This window comes from Arvicola amphibius, chromosome 15, assembly GCF_903992535.2.
Source record: "Arvicola amphibius chromosome 15, mArvAmp1.2, whole genome shotgun sequence".
In the NCBI taxonomy this organism is placed as follows: domain Eukaryota; kingdom Metazoa; phylum Chordata; class Mammalia; order Rodentia; family Cricetidae; genus Arvicola; species Arvicola amphibius.
In genome coordinates, this window is record NC_052061.1 from 31425015 (window position 1) to 31438050 (window position 13036).

The following is a 13036-nucleotide window of genomic DNA, read 5'->3' on the forward strand; positions in this document are numbered from 1 at the left end:
AGCTACTGTGCTCTGCGCGGGACGCCATCTTTGGTTTTCCCAAAACACGTGAAACTCGATGCACTGCGCCATCTAGTGGCAGACAACGGTAATTACAGGTAATTTTTCATCTAATCGGAATCAGCATTTAGATTGACCATGTCTGATAATATCACTATTAAAGGATTCTATAATTTGTTTAATTACACGATGACTGAATTTTTGAGCGATACAGATGTGGTTCCCTTTGGCTGGATATTTACAGGGCTTGGTATCTTCTTTATTTTTGTTTGTTTCATTACAACGTGGTTGGAAAATAAAAAGGAGATAGAGTCCTTACAGGCAGGAGCTAAAAAACTAAACAAGGACATAACTGGTTTGGAAAACACTAATAAACAGCTTGAAAAGACGGTTGCAGCTCTCGAGGAAAGGAATAATAGACTTTCCTCTGAGATGGCCACTAATAAACAACTTGAAAAGATGGTTGCAGCTCTCGAGGAAAGGAATAATAGACTTTCCTCTGAGATGGCTTTGTTACTTGAGAAATTTGGAACTTTCCAGGAGAAGTTTGAATTTCATGAGGAAAGGAATAACAGATCTCTCTCTGAGATGGCTTTATCACTTGAGAGGAAAATGCAAGGTATGGAGTCAGGAACAACGGATCTGAATCATAAGTTACAATCCCTGTCGGTAGAAACTGAAACATTATCTGAGGAGATTCGAACCGTTAAATGTATTAACAAGACTTTATCAAAGAGCTATGAAAGATTGCTGGACAGAATTTCAATACAAGATGGCACCATTCATGCCATGAAAATTCTGTCCAAGGATGAGACGTTATCGGTGTTGGACAAACTTCATACCCTTGAATCCTCTATGAAAGCCTTGGAACATAATACTGGGCAAGAGATTGAGGCATTGCAGAAGGCAATGGTAAATAGATTTGAAAAGATCGAGGAAATTATGGACTCTCATGAACAGGAGCAAATAGTACAAAAGAAAGTCCCAACCCCATCGAATAGAACTCTCTGGGATAGCTTCAATAGAACTCTACCTATTTTCCCAGTGATAACTACAGAAAAGGTGACTGGTTCTAAAAACCCTAAGATCACCAAGGAATATACATGGGAACCTATCCGTATGAATGATCTGAAAGAAATTAAACAAGCTGTTATGAATTTTGGGATGCATAGCTCCTTTGTTAAGGAGATGCTAAAGTCTTGGTCCCTTACAATTAACCCAACCCCTAGGGACTGGTTGGACCTAGTCTCAGCTGTTTTAGAGAATGGTCATCAGTTGAGCTGGAAGTGCATGTTTAGACAAGAGGCTAGGCTTTTAGAACAGCAGGAAAGATCAAAGGGAGTTGACATCACCCTAGATCAAATTATGGGTGAAGGACTTTATTCTGATCCTCTAGAACAAGCTAATTATGATGAACACACTCTATCCATATGTACTACCGCAGCCTTGAAGGCTTGGGACAGGGTTCAAGACCCAAGACAGAGAACGGAATCATATATCAGAGTTAAACAAGATCCGAGAGAACCATTTGTGGACTTTTTACATAGACTAACTAAAGCTGTACAAATAGGGATATCTGACCCAGAAGCAAGGCAGGTAATAATTGAGTCCTTGGCTTATGAGAATGCCAATGTAGAGTGCAAAAGGGTTTTGACGCCTCTAAAGATCAGATCAGCACCCCTGGAGGAATGGGTCTTACATACAATGAATATTGAATCAAATGAGATTCACGCCCATCATGCCGATAAGTGGGTAGAAGACGCCATTGCCAACGGTACAAGAAGATATCAGAATACCAAATGTTTTAATTGTGGCAGAATGGGACATATGAAATGGAATTGCAGACAAAGGACTTACAGAAATAATAATAATAATAATGCCTTTGCCAGGAATAACAGGAATAGAAGGCCTCAGCCTTCAGGGTTATGTAGGAGATGTGGGAAAGGTAGACATTGGGATAGTGAATGCAAATCATCAAGAGATAGGCAAGGAAATCCGCTGCAGGCGGGAAACGCCATGGGGGGGCCTCTCGCAAGCCCCCATGGCGAATGTGGTCCAGTCATTTCCCGTTACAACGGAGAACATGCCTTGTCAGGACAATTAGAAATCCCCATGTCTGCTGTTGGAAGCAAAAATAGCCCAAAAGATGAATTACGTGTATTTTGGCAAACTTCTATAAGTGATCAAAGACCAAAGTTAAGAGTGTGTGTAAATGGCATTTTCATTACTGGCCTGCTGGACACAGGAGCGGATGTTAGTATCATTACTCCAGAATCTTGGCATCCGTATTGGCCACTACAGGATGTAAATGTTCGACTTTTGGGAATTGGGACCCTATCTCGAGTAAGGCAAAGCACTAGATGGGTCGAATGCATCAGTCCTGAGGGACAGATAGGAAAATTAAGGCCATATGTAGCTAATATTGCAGTAAATTTATGGGGTCGTGACCTATTGCAGCAATGGAATACTCAAATTAACATTCCTGCTGCCTCTAGAGCATATATTTCTGAGGAAAACATCAAAAGGTATTACAGATGGCAAAAACCAGCCATTCAGGCTGTACAAGAACACAAACCAATGGATGCCCCTCCAGAACCACCAACAGCCCTACCTCTAAAATGGTTGACTGAGAAACCGATATGGACAAAACAATGGCCTTTATCTGAGGAAAAGTTGCAAGCTTTAGAACAGCTAGTACAAGAGCAATTGGATGCTCAACATATAGAAGAATCTACCAGCCCTTGGAATTCTCCTGTATTTGTGGTTAAGAAAAAATCTGGTAAATGGAGAATGGTGACGGATCTCAGAGCTATAAACAGGATTATTCAACCTATGGGCTCTCTGCAAGCTGGACTTCCTTTGCCTTCTTTATTACCAAAAGGATGGCCTCTCATAGTTATTGATTTGAAGGACTGTTTCTTCACAATACCTTTACAAGAAAAGGATAGAGAAAAGTTTGCCTTCACAGTGCCTACTTATAATAACTCTCAACCTACCAAGAGATACCAGTGGACCGTCCTCCCACAGGGCATGTTGAACTCTCCTACCCTGTGCCAATACTTTGTGAATCAACCATTACAAATAATACGCAAGATGTTTCCCAAATCTGTTGTTTATCATTATATGGATGACATCTTATTGTCTGATTCAAACATGGATACCTTAGAGAGACTGTTTGAAGAGGTAAAAACAGTTCTACCTAAATGGGGATTACAGATTGCTCCTGAAAAAATTCAGAGAGGAGATTCTGTTGATTATCTAGGTTATAGAATAGGTTTGCAAAAAAATTAAGACACAAAAGGCACAAATTAGAAGAGATCAACTGCAAACTCTTAATGACTTTCAAAGGTTGTTGGGAGACATTTCCAGCCTTCGACCGGCTGTTGGGATAACACCTGATATGATAATTCACTTAAACAAAACCTTAGATGGGGAAAGAGACCTAAACAGTCCCAGAGAATTAACAGCTGAAGCAGAAAAAGAACTGACAATGGTTGAAGAAAGATTGCAAGAAGCACATGTGGATAGGGTGAATCCAGAACTCCGTTGTATTCTCGTTATATTGCCTTCAAAAATTTCTCCTACAGGAATTCTAATGCAAAGAGATGATATTATTTTAGAGTGGATCTTTCTACCTCATAAGCCAAGTAAGAAATTAAAAACCTATGTGGAAAAGGTTTCTGAACTAATCATAAAAGGTAAATTGAGACTTCGTCAACTAGCAGGCATAGACCCAGCAGAAATCATAGTGCCTTTCACCGCTGATGAGATACGAAAATTGTGGGAAGATAATGAACCATGGCAAAGAGCTTGTGCTAACTTTTTAGGAGAAATTAATAACAACTATCCAAAAAGCAAAAGGCTTAACTTTATAAAGAGAACTTCTTGGATTCTTCCTCGAATTGTCCGTGATGCTCCAATAACTGGAGCCCACACGTTTTATACTGATGCTAATAAATCAGGGAAGGCAGGCTACAAATCAGAAGACTTGAGTAAGGTGGAACAAAGTCCTTACGATTCTGTCCAAAAGGCAGAGTTATTTGCCATTCTTATGGTACTAAGGGATTTTAAGGAACCTCTTAACGTTATTACTGACTCACAATATGCAGAAAGAGTTATCTTACATATTGAAACTGCCGAATTCATACCTGATGATACTGAACTAACCTCATTGTTTATCCAGGTACAAGAAATGATCAGGAACAGACTTTGCCCTATGTATATTACACACATCCGATCCCATACGGGTCTGCCAGGTCCTTTAGCACGTGGCAATGCAGATATTGATCAGCTATTGATTGGTAGTGTACTGCAGGCTTCCGAATTTCATGAAAAGCATCATGTCAATAGCAAAGGCTTGAAGAAAGAGTTTTCTATTACATGGCAACAAGCTAAGGAGATTGTAAAGAAATGCCCTACTTGCTCTTTCTATAACCAAGCACCACTGCCTGCAGGAACTAATCCAAAGGGCACCAAAAGGAATGAAATCTGGCAGATGGATGTGTTCCATTTTGCAGAATTTGGAAAATTAAAATATGTACACCATACCATTGACACTTATTCAGGATTCCAATGGGCAACTGCTTTAAGCTCAGAAAAGGCAGATTCAGTAATCACTCATTTATTAGAAGTCATGGCCATCATGGGTATACCTGCGCAAATAAAGACGGATAATGGTCCAGCTTATGTCTCTAGAAAAATGAAACGTTTTTTTGCCTATTACAATATTAAGCATGTTACAGGCATACCCTACAATCCTACAGGTCAAGCAGTCATTGAAAGATCAAATAGGACGATAAAGGATATGTTGAACAAGCAAAAGGGGGTGGAGAATACCCCCAGAAATAGATTACATAATGCTTTACTAACTTTGAATTTTCTCAACGCTAATGAAAAGGGGACAACGGCTGCAGAGAGACATTGGATAATGGAAAAGTCTGTTGAATTAAATCAACCAGTTTATTTCAAGGATGTGCTAACCTCACAATGGAAGCCAGGGGATGTGCTGCGTTGGGGAAGGGGTTTTGCTCTTGTCTCTACAGGAGAAGAAAAATCGTGGATGCCATCAAAGTTAATAAAGGTTCGGTTTGAAGAGGAGAAGCCCCTTGGAAAAGAAAAGTAACAATCCATGCACAAGGATGGTGAACATACTGATGGTAAGAGACCTATAGTTTGGGGGCAGGGTTCTTTTCTTATCCCCACAGGAAGACACTCACCTTCAAAGGACCTGAGGGACCCTGGATACCTTGAATATTGATGAATTGGAACCAATTGCAACCCAACAAGGATCAGCATTAACATTGGGTAAGCTCTGTGAGTATAAAAAACAATTTTTGTATGTGTGTCAATATGCATTTCTTCATAGATATTTAGAGCTGGTTTCTTGGAGTTGGACTCTGGCCCAGTCCCTCTCCAATTCCAAGCTTGTTTATAAGAGATTTCTCAGAGTTTCTGTCTCAGGTTAGGAGTCAAATTATGAGACAGAATATTAATAACAATAATGTTGATAATGGTACCAATATATTTGCCTTCTTTGCATTCATTCATATCTATGGTTGTTTTTAATGCACCTTTCATTGAAGATATGCACGTATACGTCTATATGTGTCCTTGTAGATAATGCTTATCTCTCTCGCAACAAACAACAAAATTTTTTCTTCAGTAATCTTTGCAGTTTCCAGGATGAAGACGGGGCCCCGCAACATCAACTCCAACTGGTTATTATGACGTCATGTTTTTGTAGCGCTAATATTTGGCCTGTTTTTTGGTACCAATTGCACAGAACACTTTTGAATGGTGCACATTTTTGACAACATTCTGGCCTCATTTTCTAAAAAAATTCAGAGGCTGGACACATTTTTCCTAGATGAAATGTTACCCTGGGTATTCTACCATCATTTGCTTTCACAGGAACCCCTGGGAAGAAAAGTCACCCCTATGTCAGCTGGAAGCAATCTTGGATGACGACGCCCCCCCTCCCAACAAAGTTTACCCTCAGATTTAGGGACACTAATTGGTGGCTGGTATAGGGTGGTCGGGTTGTGGAAGGCTTTATATGGACTCAGGGGTATAAATTATGTGTATATCTATATATATATATATATATATATATATAAAAGGGGGGAGGGAGGGATTAACTGGTGATCTGAAGGAATAATTGATTTTTGTGAGTTATTGTTTTTTTTTAAAAAAAACTATATGAGTGTTGATTCTTGTATATTGATATATTGAACATTGTATGAGAGTATGATACTACCTCTGTTTGAAACAATTGTTATATTGACATTGCTTACTATATTGCAATGTACATCTCTACCTCTGATACTATTTATGTAATGACATTGTTTACTATATTGCAATGTACATCCCTACCTCTGATATTATTTATGTAATGACATTGTTTACCATATTGCACTGTACATTTCTACCTCAGATATTATTTATGTAAGGACCCTGTTTATATTTGGAAATCATTGTCTTCATTTATTGCACAGTTGTCTATTCTATTCGTCATACAGTTACGTAAGTGTTGAGAATTATATGTTGGTCATATTTATATTTAGGACAATCAGGTTTTTTAGACACATAGAGGTTGTATTTAGTATAGATAGCATAACCTTCAACCTCTTTGAAGAGCTGTAGAACATGGCCTTTAATCTAACCTAGAGTTTTGTATTTATGAGACACAATCACTCCTGGCAACAATGCTCTACTCCCGAGAGAATGTTGAGCACCAAAGACACTCCACTGGGAGTTTGTCTTCTACTTGGCAGAACTGGCCTTGGGGCAAAGAAAAGCCCATACCTCCATTACTGACTAAACTACGAAATATCCATAAGTGGATAAAACAGAATTGTCTTATCTTGCCAAGACAGGATAGGATTGTTCTACTAAAGGTTCCTTGCCATTGTATAATGGTATGTCAGGTTTTTTCAGGCCTCAGCCAAAGTTGGTTGCCTCAACATTGCTATCAAGACTTCGTGTGGTTGCCCAGGTAGTCAATTGTCTCTGTCTTGTGTTGCACATTTTGGAAGTTTCTCGTTTGTGCTTCCTGGTTGCTTTGGTAATTTTACTCTCCTTCTCAGATCTTTGATGGGGTTGAAGATTAGATAATGGTAGCTACCTTCTAGATTATTTAGACTTCCCAAAGTAGAGTGATTAGAAAAATTTTTCGTTATATACTTCTCGCCTGATATTGTTTACTTTTTGTAATTTTATATGATCTGTTCCCATTGTATATAGTTGTATTTGGTTTCTGAATCTGTCTTATTTAGACAAAAGGGGGAGATGTTGGGGCAGCTGGCCCAATCCCTGCGTTCAGGGGCGTGGCTGCTCCAGCAGGGTAAATAGGATCGGGGCGCCGGAAGGAGCCCCGTTTTGATTCTTCCCTGCGTACCTTCTGCTCCACTGGACCCTTGGATCTGTAAGTTCCCTTATTCTCCCCTTGTATTAAAGTTAATTAATTATAAAAGGACTATCGTGGTTATTTCCTAACCCCTCCGACCGCTGGCAGCCGCCACACCTTCCTACCTTCCTTCATTCCTTCCTACCTTCCTTCATTCCTTCCTTCCTTCCTCCTCCTTCCTGCCTGCCTGCCTGCCTTCCATCCTTCCTTCCTTCCTTTCTTCCTTCCTTCCTTCCTTTGGCTTTTCATAACACACGGTTTCTTTGTAAACCTGGCTGCCTTGGAATTCACTTGGTATACCAGGCTGGCCTGGAACTCTGGAGATCTGCCTGCCTCTGCCTCCTGAATGCTGGATTAAAGGTATGTGCCATCACTGCCTGGCTCCCACTCATCTAAACTAACATCTCATGATAATAAATAAAAACCTCCTTGAAGCTATTAACTTGGCAGAACATTAGCTTCTCCAACCCGAGAGCTCTAAGAATGTCATCAGATCGCCCCTTCAGGCTATAAAATAACCCCCATCTCGATGTACCTGCCACCCTGGTGCACACACAAATGTATTGTAAAGTTGCCTTGACTTCTGACTTTCTTTGTTCTGTAAAACTGCACGAGTCATGTGAAACGGCTTCCACATTGGAACATGGAATTTTGGGTAACCTAAATTTGTGTTTCCGGGCCATGCTCATTCTAAATGGCTCCAGAATAAACTATTGCTTATTTCCTTTAAAATGAGTGCTCTGGTTCTTATGTTGGCACTTCCTTATACCTGAGAGATAATACAAGGTGTTGCCCTCAGCCACAAAGTGTTCAGAAACACCGGAAAATCTAGTGTCCAACATTGCAATGTGGTGTGTTGGTTATTTGCCTGTTGCTAAGACAACAGTGACTTGTTAGGCTACCTGAGCTCTGTGGGAGGGTAGTGACTGTCATGGCAGAGCAGCCACGGCAGTAGGAGCTGAAGGAGGCTGGTCACATTGCACCCACAATCAGGAAGCCGAGAGTCTCTAAAGATGGAGCCAAATCCTCAGCTCCTATGTTTTGCTTTTGAAACAATGTCTTATGTAGCTTCATTGGCTTCACACTGTTAGTAACTAAGCAGAGCCGGCACCTTTAAGGGCAGTAGCTCTGTGAATGACAGGTTCCCTTCTATTCCAGATGGAGCACACTTTTACCTTTCCTCCCTCTCTCTCTCTCTCTCTCTCTCTCTCTCTCTCTCTCTCTCTCCCTCCCCCCCTCCCCCCCTCCCTCCCCTCTCTCTTTTTTTTTGGGGGGGGGGACAGTGTTTCTCTGTTTAACAGTGCTGACTGTCCTGAAACTCAATTTGTAGAGCAGGCTAGCCTCAAACTCATTGATATCTGTCTGCCTCTACCTCCCCAGTGTTGGGATTAAAGACATGCACCATCACTGCCAGGCATCCCTTCCTATTTGATCTTCAAATGTCAGAGAAAATCCTATGCATGTGTGGCCTGACATGCTGAACTGTCTCACTGTTTCTCTGAAACACTCACACAAGCTCTGCAAAATAACTAACACTGGTCTCAGCATCAGGGTTTCCCAAGTAGGAGTGTCCTGAGCCTGCCTCTGAAGATGCTGATGTCATTAGTGTGTGGGGAGGGGTTTAGAGAGACAGGGAGGACAAGGGTGAGCACAGCACAAAGCCTGTGCAGATGACATTATGACCTCAAACATGCTGGGATTTGTACATGAGGAGCTTGCTGCAAGGATCCACAGCGCAGGTGCTGTCATTTGCAGGACTGAGACAGCCAACCTCAGGACTCCAGGGACAACCCCAAGGGGCCTGGGATGGATGTTTAGTATAAACCGTGTTATGTGAGATGTGGCCCCTGCATGCACAGATCTGTTCAGTTTATTAGGTCATAGTTTAATGAGCCTCTGTTTAAACTGGAAACAACCTGTGCACGGTACGTAGGCTGTGCTTTAGACAGCTGTGTCATACAAGTCCTTCTTTGGTGCCTGTCCTGGAATTAGCTCTTGTAGACCAGGCTAGTCTTGAACTTACAGAGATCGGCCTGTTTCTGCCTCCCGAGTGCTGGAGTTAAGGGCATGCACCACCACCACCTGACTCCTTTTATATTTTTTTAAAAAGGGGGTGGTGGTGGTGTATGTCATGGACTGGAGAAATGGCTCAGTGATTAAGTGTGTGACTAAGAGCAATGGACCTGTGTTCAATTCTCAGCACCCACATGGCAGCTCACAACTGTCTGCAACTCCACTTCCAGGGGATCCGATACCCTCACACAGACATGCATGAAGGCAAACCCCCAATGCACATAAAATAATCTTTAAAAGGGGGAGGTCTCATTATATGTAAGCCCAGGCTGACTTGAACTTGTGGCAGTTTTCCTGCCTCAGCGTGTTGGGTGCTGGTTTTAAGTCACGGACCAGCACATCTGGCTCCCCAGGACAAGTTAAGAACTGAATTCATTCAGCTTGCTCTGGAGGTGGGCTTTGGGGTGTCTGGGCCCTGAGGATGAGGGAAGGGGATTGGAGGAGACAGTGAGTGAGGTGTGCGGTGTAAAGACTAAGCTCACCCTGTGGAGCTGCAGAAGAATGGACATCCACATGCCCTGGCCAGAGCTACTGCCAAAGAGCAAGCGCTCTCCCTAATGTAACAGAACTTCCGGCTCTTTTAGTGGAGGATCCAGGTTGGCACAGTTTCAATATTTTATTCATTCAAAGGAAGCTCCACCGAGGAGGCTAAATGAGGTGACAGAAAGGGAGGGAGGGCAGAGGTAAGAGAAGGAACTGTGGTAATTCCCAGGGCACCTCAGTCTGACTGGATTCTCTCATTGACAAGCCCAGACCACTCTTTAAAAAAAAAAAATTATGTATACAGTGTTGTGACTGCATGTATCCCTGCATGCCAAATTGAACTCAGGACCTCTGGAAGGACAGGCAGTGCTCTTAACCACTGAGCCATCTCTCCAGCCTCCAGACCAACTTCTGATGCTTGTATACAGTACAACCTGCCAGACTGCTCCTGAGACTTTAATGACTTCACTCTGTTTCTTTCTCTTGCAGAGTGGCATTCTGCATTTCTGTGGCTTCCAGGTCTTAGAACCACAGCAGTCGTATGGCGTTGGCCACCCCCCACCAGTTTTTCGGAGGCAGATTTTGAAGGGTGGAAGAAGCGCCTGGAGACTATCTGGGAGGAGAAGCCACTCTGCTTTCCTCCGAGCAGCATGTTTGACCTCAGCTTCCAGGCAGGATTGGTACTGAGAAAAGAGGTTCAAGAGGAGCAGAAAAAGAACAAAATCGGCCTTTCTGTGGGCCATCACTTGGGCAAATCCATTCCAGCTGACAACCAGACCAAAGCTAGAAAATAAGATTTTTTTTTCTAACATGTAAGTTAAACCTAGTTATCTTTCTTCCAGCTTACCTGACTTGTTTTTCCCTTTATTCCACAAGGAGAGGAAAAGAAGTAGGTTTACTTCATATGTCCTTGGATAGTTCTGTCATTGAGTGTATGAGGTACAGGTGGTTGTGAGCCACAGGAAGTGGGTGCTGGAAACCAAACTCAGGCTCTCACAAGAGCAGAAAGTGCTCTTTAGCTACTAAATGATCTTTCCAGCCTTATGAGCACAATCATTTTAAGAGAATATTTGGATCTCATGACTGTTGGGATAAAGTTGTAGGTCTTATTATTTATGGTAAATAACTTTAACACTGTGTGTGTGTGTGTGTGTGTGTGTGTGTGTGTGTGTGTGTGTGAATTGTGGGAGTAGCTAAAGAATAGTCTTCTCACAAATGTGAAGCAAGCATTCTTCCCATGAACTACATTCTCAGTTCCTCATTTTGGCATAAAATTAATTTTTGTTTAGGTGTGTATGCACACAAGTGTGCATGCCTTAGGTGTGTATGCACACGAGTATGCATGCCTTAGGTGTGTATGCACACGAGTGTGCATGCCTTAGGTGTATATGCACACGAGTGTGCATGCCTCAGGTGTGTACGCACACGAGTGTGCATGCCTATGAAGACTAGAAGATGGAGTCACAGCTCCTGGAGTCACGGGCATCTGATGTAGGTGCTCACAATTGAACTCCATTTGGGCCCTCTGTGAGGGCTCTTAAATCAACATCTCTCTAGCTCCACCCCACCCCCACCCCCAATTTAAATTCTTGAAATGCATTAGGGCGTATTGATGGTGTCATAACTATCATCCCAGCATTCAGGAGACTGAGGCTGAGGATCAGAAATCTAAGGTCATCCTGAGCCACATAGTGAGTTTGAGGCCATCTTGGGAAACAAACAGATCTTAAGGTACATCTCTTTCCACTGTGGGTGCAACTCAAGGAGATTTCAATTGTGCACCCTCTTGTGGCAAATGGCAGAAAAACACACAAAGCTAGGTGGTCAGAAAATCTGCAGACCTAATTTAGTGCTGGATGCTTTGAATCCATTTTAACAATAAACCCACTTCACTGGTACCAGTGGCACAGGCATCCAGGTTGATATACTCAGGGTTCTCTGGAGGAACAGAACCTAAAAGATGAATCTAGATAGATAAAGGGGATTTATTAGAATGGTTTACAGGCTGTGGTCCAACTAATCCAACAATGGCTGTCTGACAACAAAAGGACCAAGAATCGAGTAGATGTTCAGTCCACGAGGCTGGCTATCTCAGCTGGTCTTCAGCGTATGCCAGAATCCTGAAGAAACCAGCTATAATGTCAGGGAAGGGATGAATTTACTAGCAAGAGTGAAGGCAAGCAGGCAAAGAAAGCAAGCTTCCCGCTTCCATGTCCTTTATCTAGGCTGCCAGCACAAGTGTGGCAGATAAACGTGGGTCTTCCCACCTCAAGTATCTGGATTAAAAGTTTATCTTTCCAGCCAGGTGGTGGTGGCACACGCCTTTAACCCCAGCACTCAGGAGGCAGAGGCAGACAGATCTCTGAGTTCGAGGCCAGCCTGGTCTACAGAGTAAGTTCTAGGAAGCCAGGGCTGTACAGAGAAACCCTGTACTGAAAAACAAAACAAACAAACAAAAGGTGCATCTTCACATGTCAAATGATTTGGTTAAGAAAAACTTCCCTCACAGGTATACCCAGCCACTTGAGTTTCAGGTAATTCCAGAAGTAGTCAAGTTGACAACCAAGGATTGGCATCACACGAGATTCTTCTGAGAGACCATCTGAAGAGATTCAGTAACAAGTGGTGGCCGTGTGTAGGTAAGGTGACGTAGCCTGAGCTGACCCAGGAGGGCTGCTTCATATTGAATGACCATGGAATCAACCGTTCCTGATACTTACATGGTGGAAGGAGAGAACTGACCCCTGAAAGCCATACTTTGATCATACAATGTGCCTTGCATATGTGCTTGAAAGCAGTCACACATGTGGAAACACACACATAAAGTAATAATGTGTTCTGTTTTGTTTTGTAGCCTTGGCTGTCCTGGAATTCACTCTGTAGACCAGGCTGTCCTGGAACTCTGAGGTCTGTATCTGCCTCTGCTTGAGTGCTGGGATTAAAAGCACCCATCTCTGTCCTGCTTTCATTATTTCAAGAGCATTGGGAAAGAAAGTGGAATTACAGCACACAGTGAAAAGGGAGTGAATGGATGCCTGGGGTGGGGTCAGTGTTTACTCTGACATTCCCATCCAA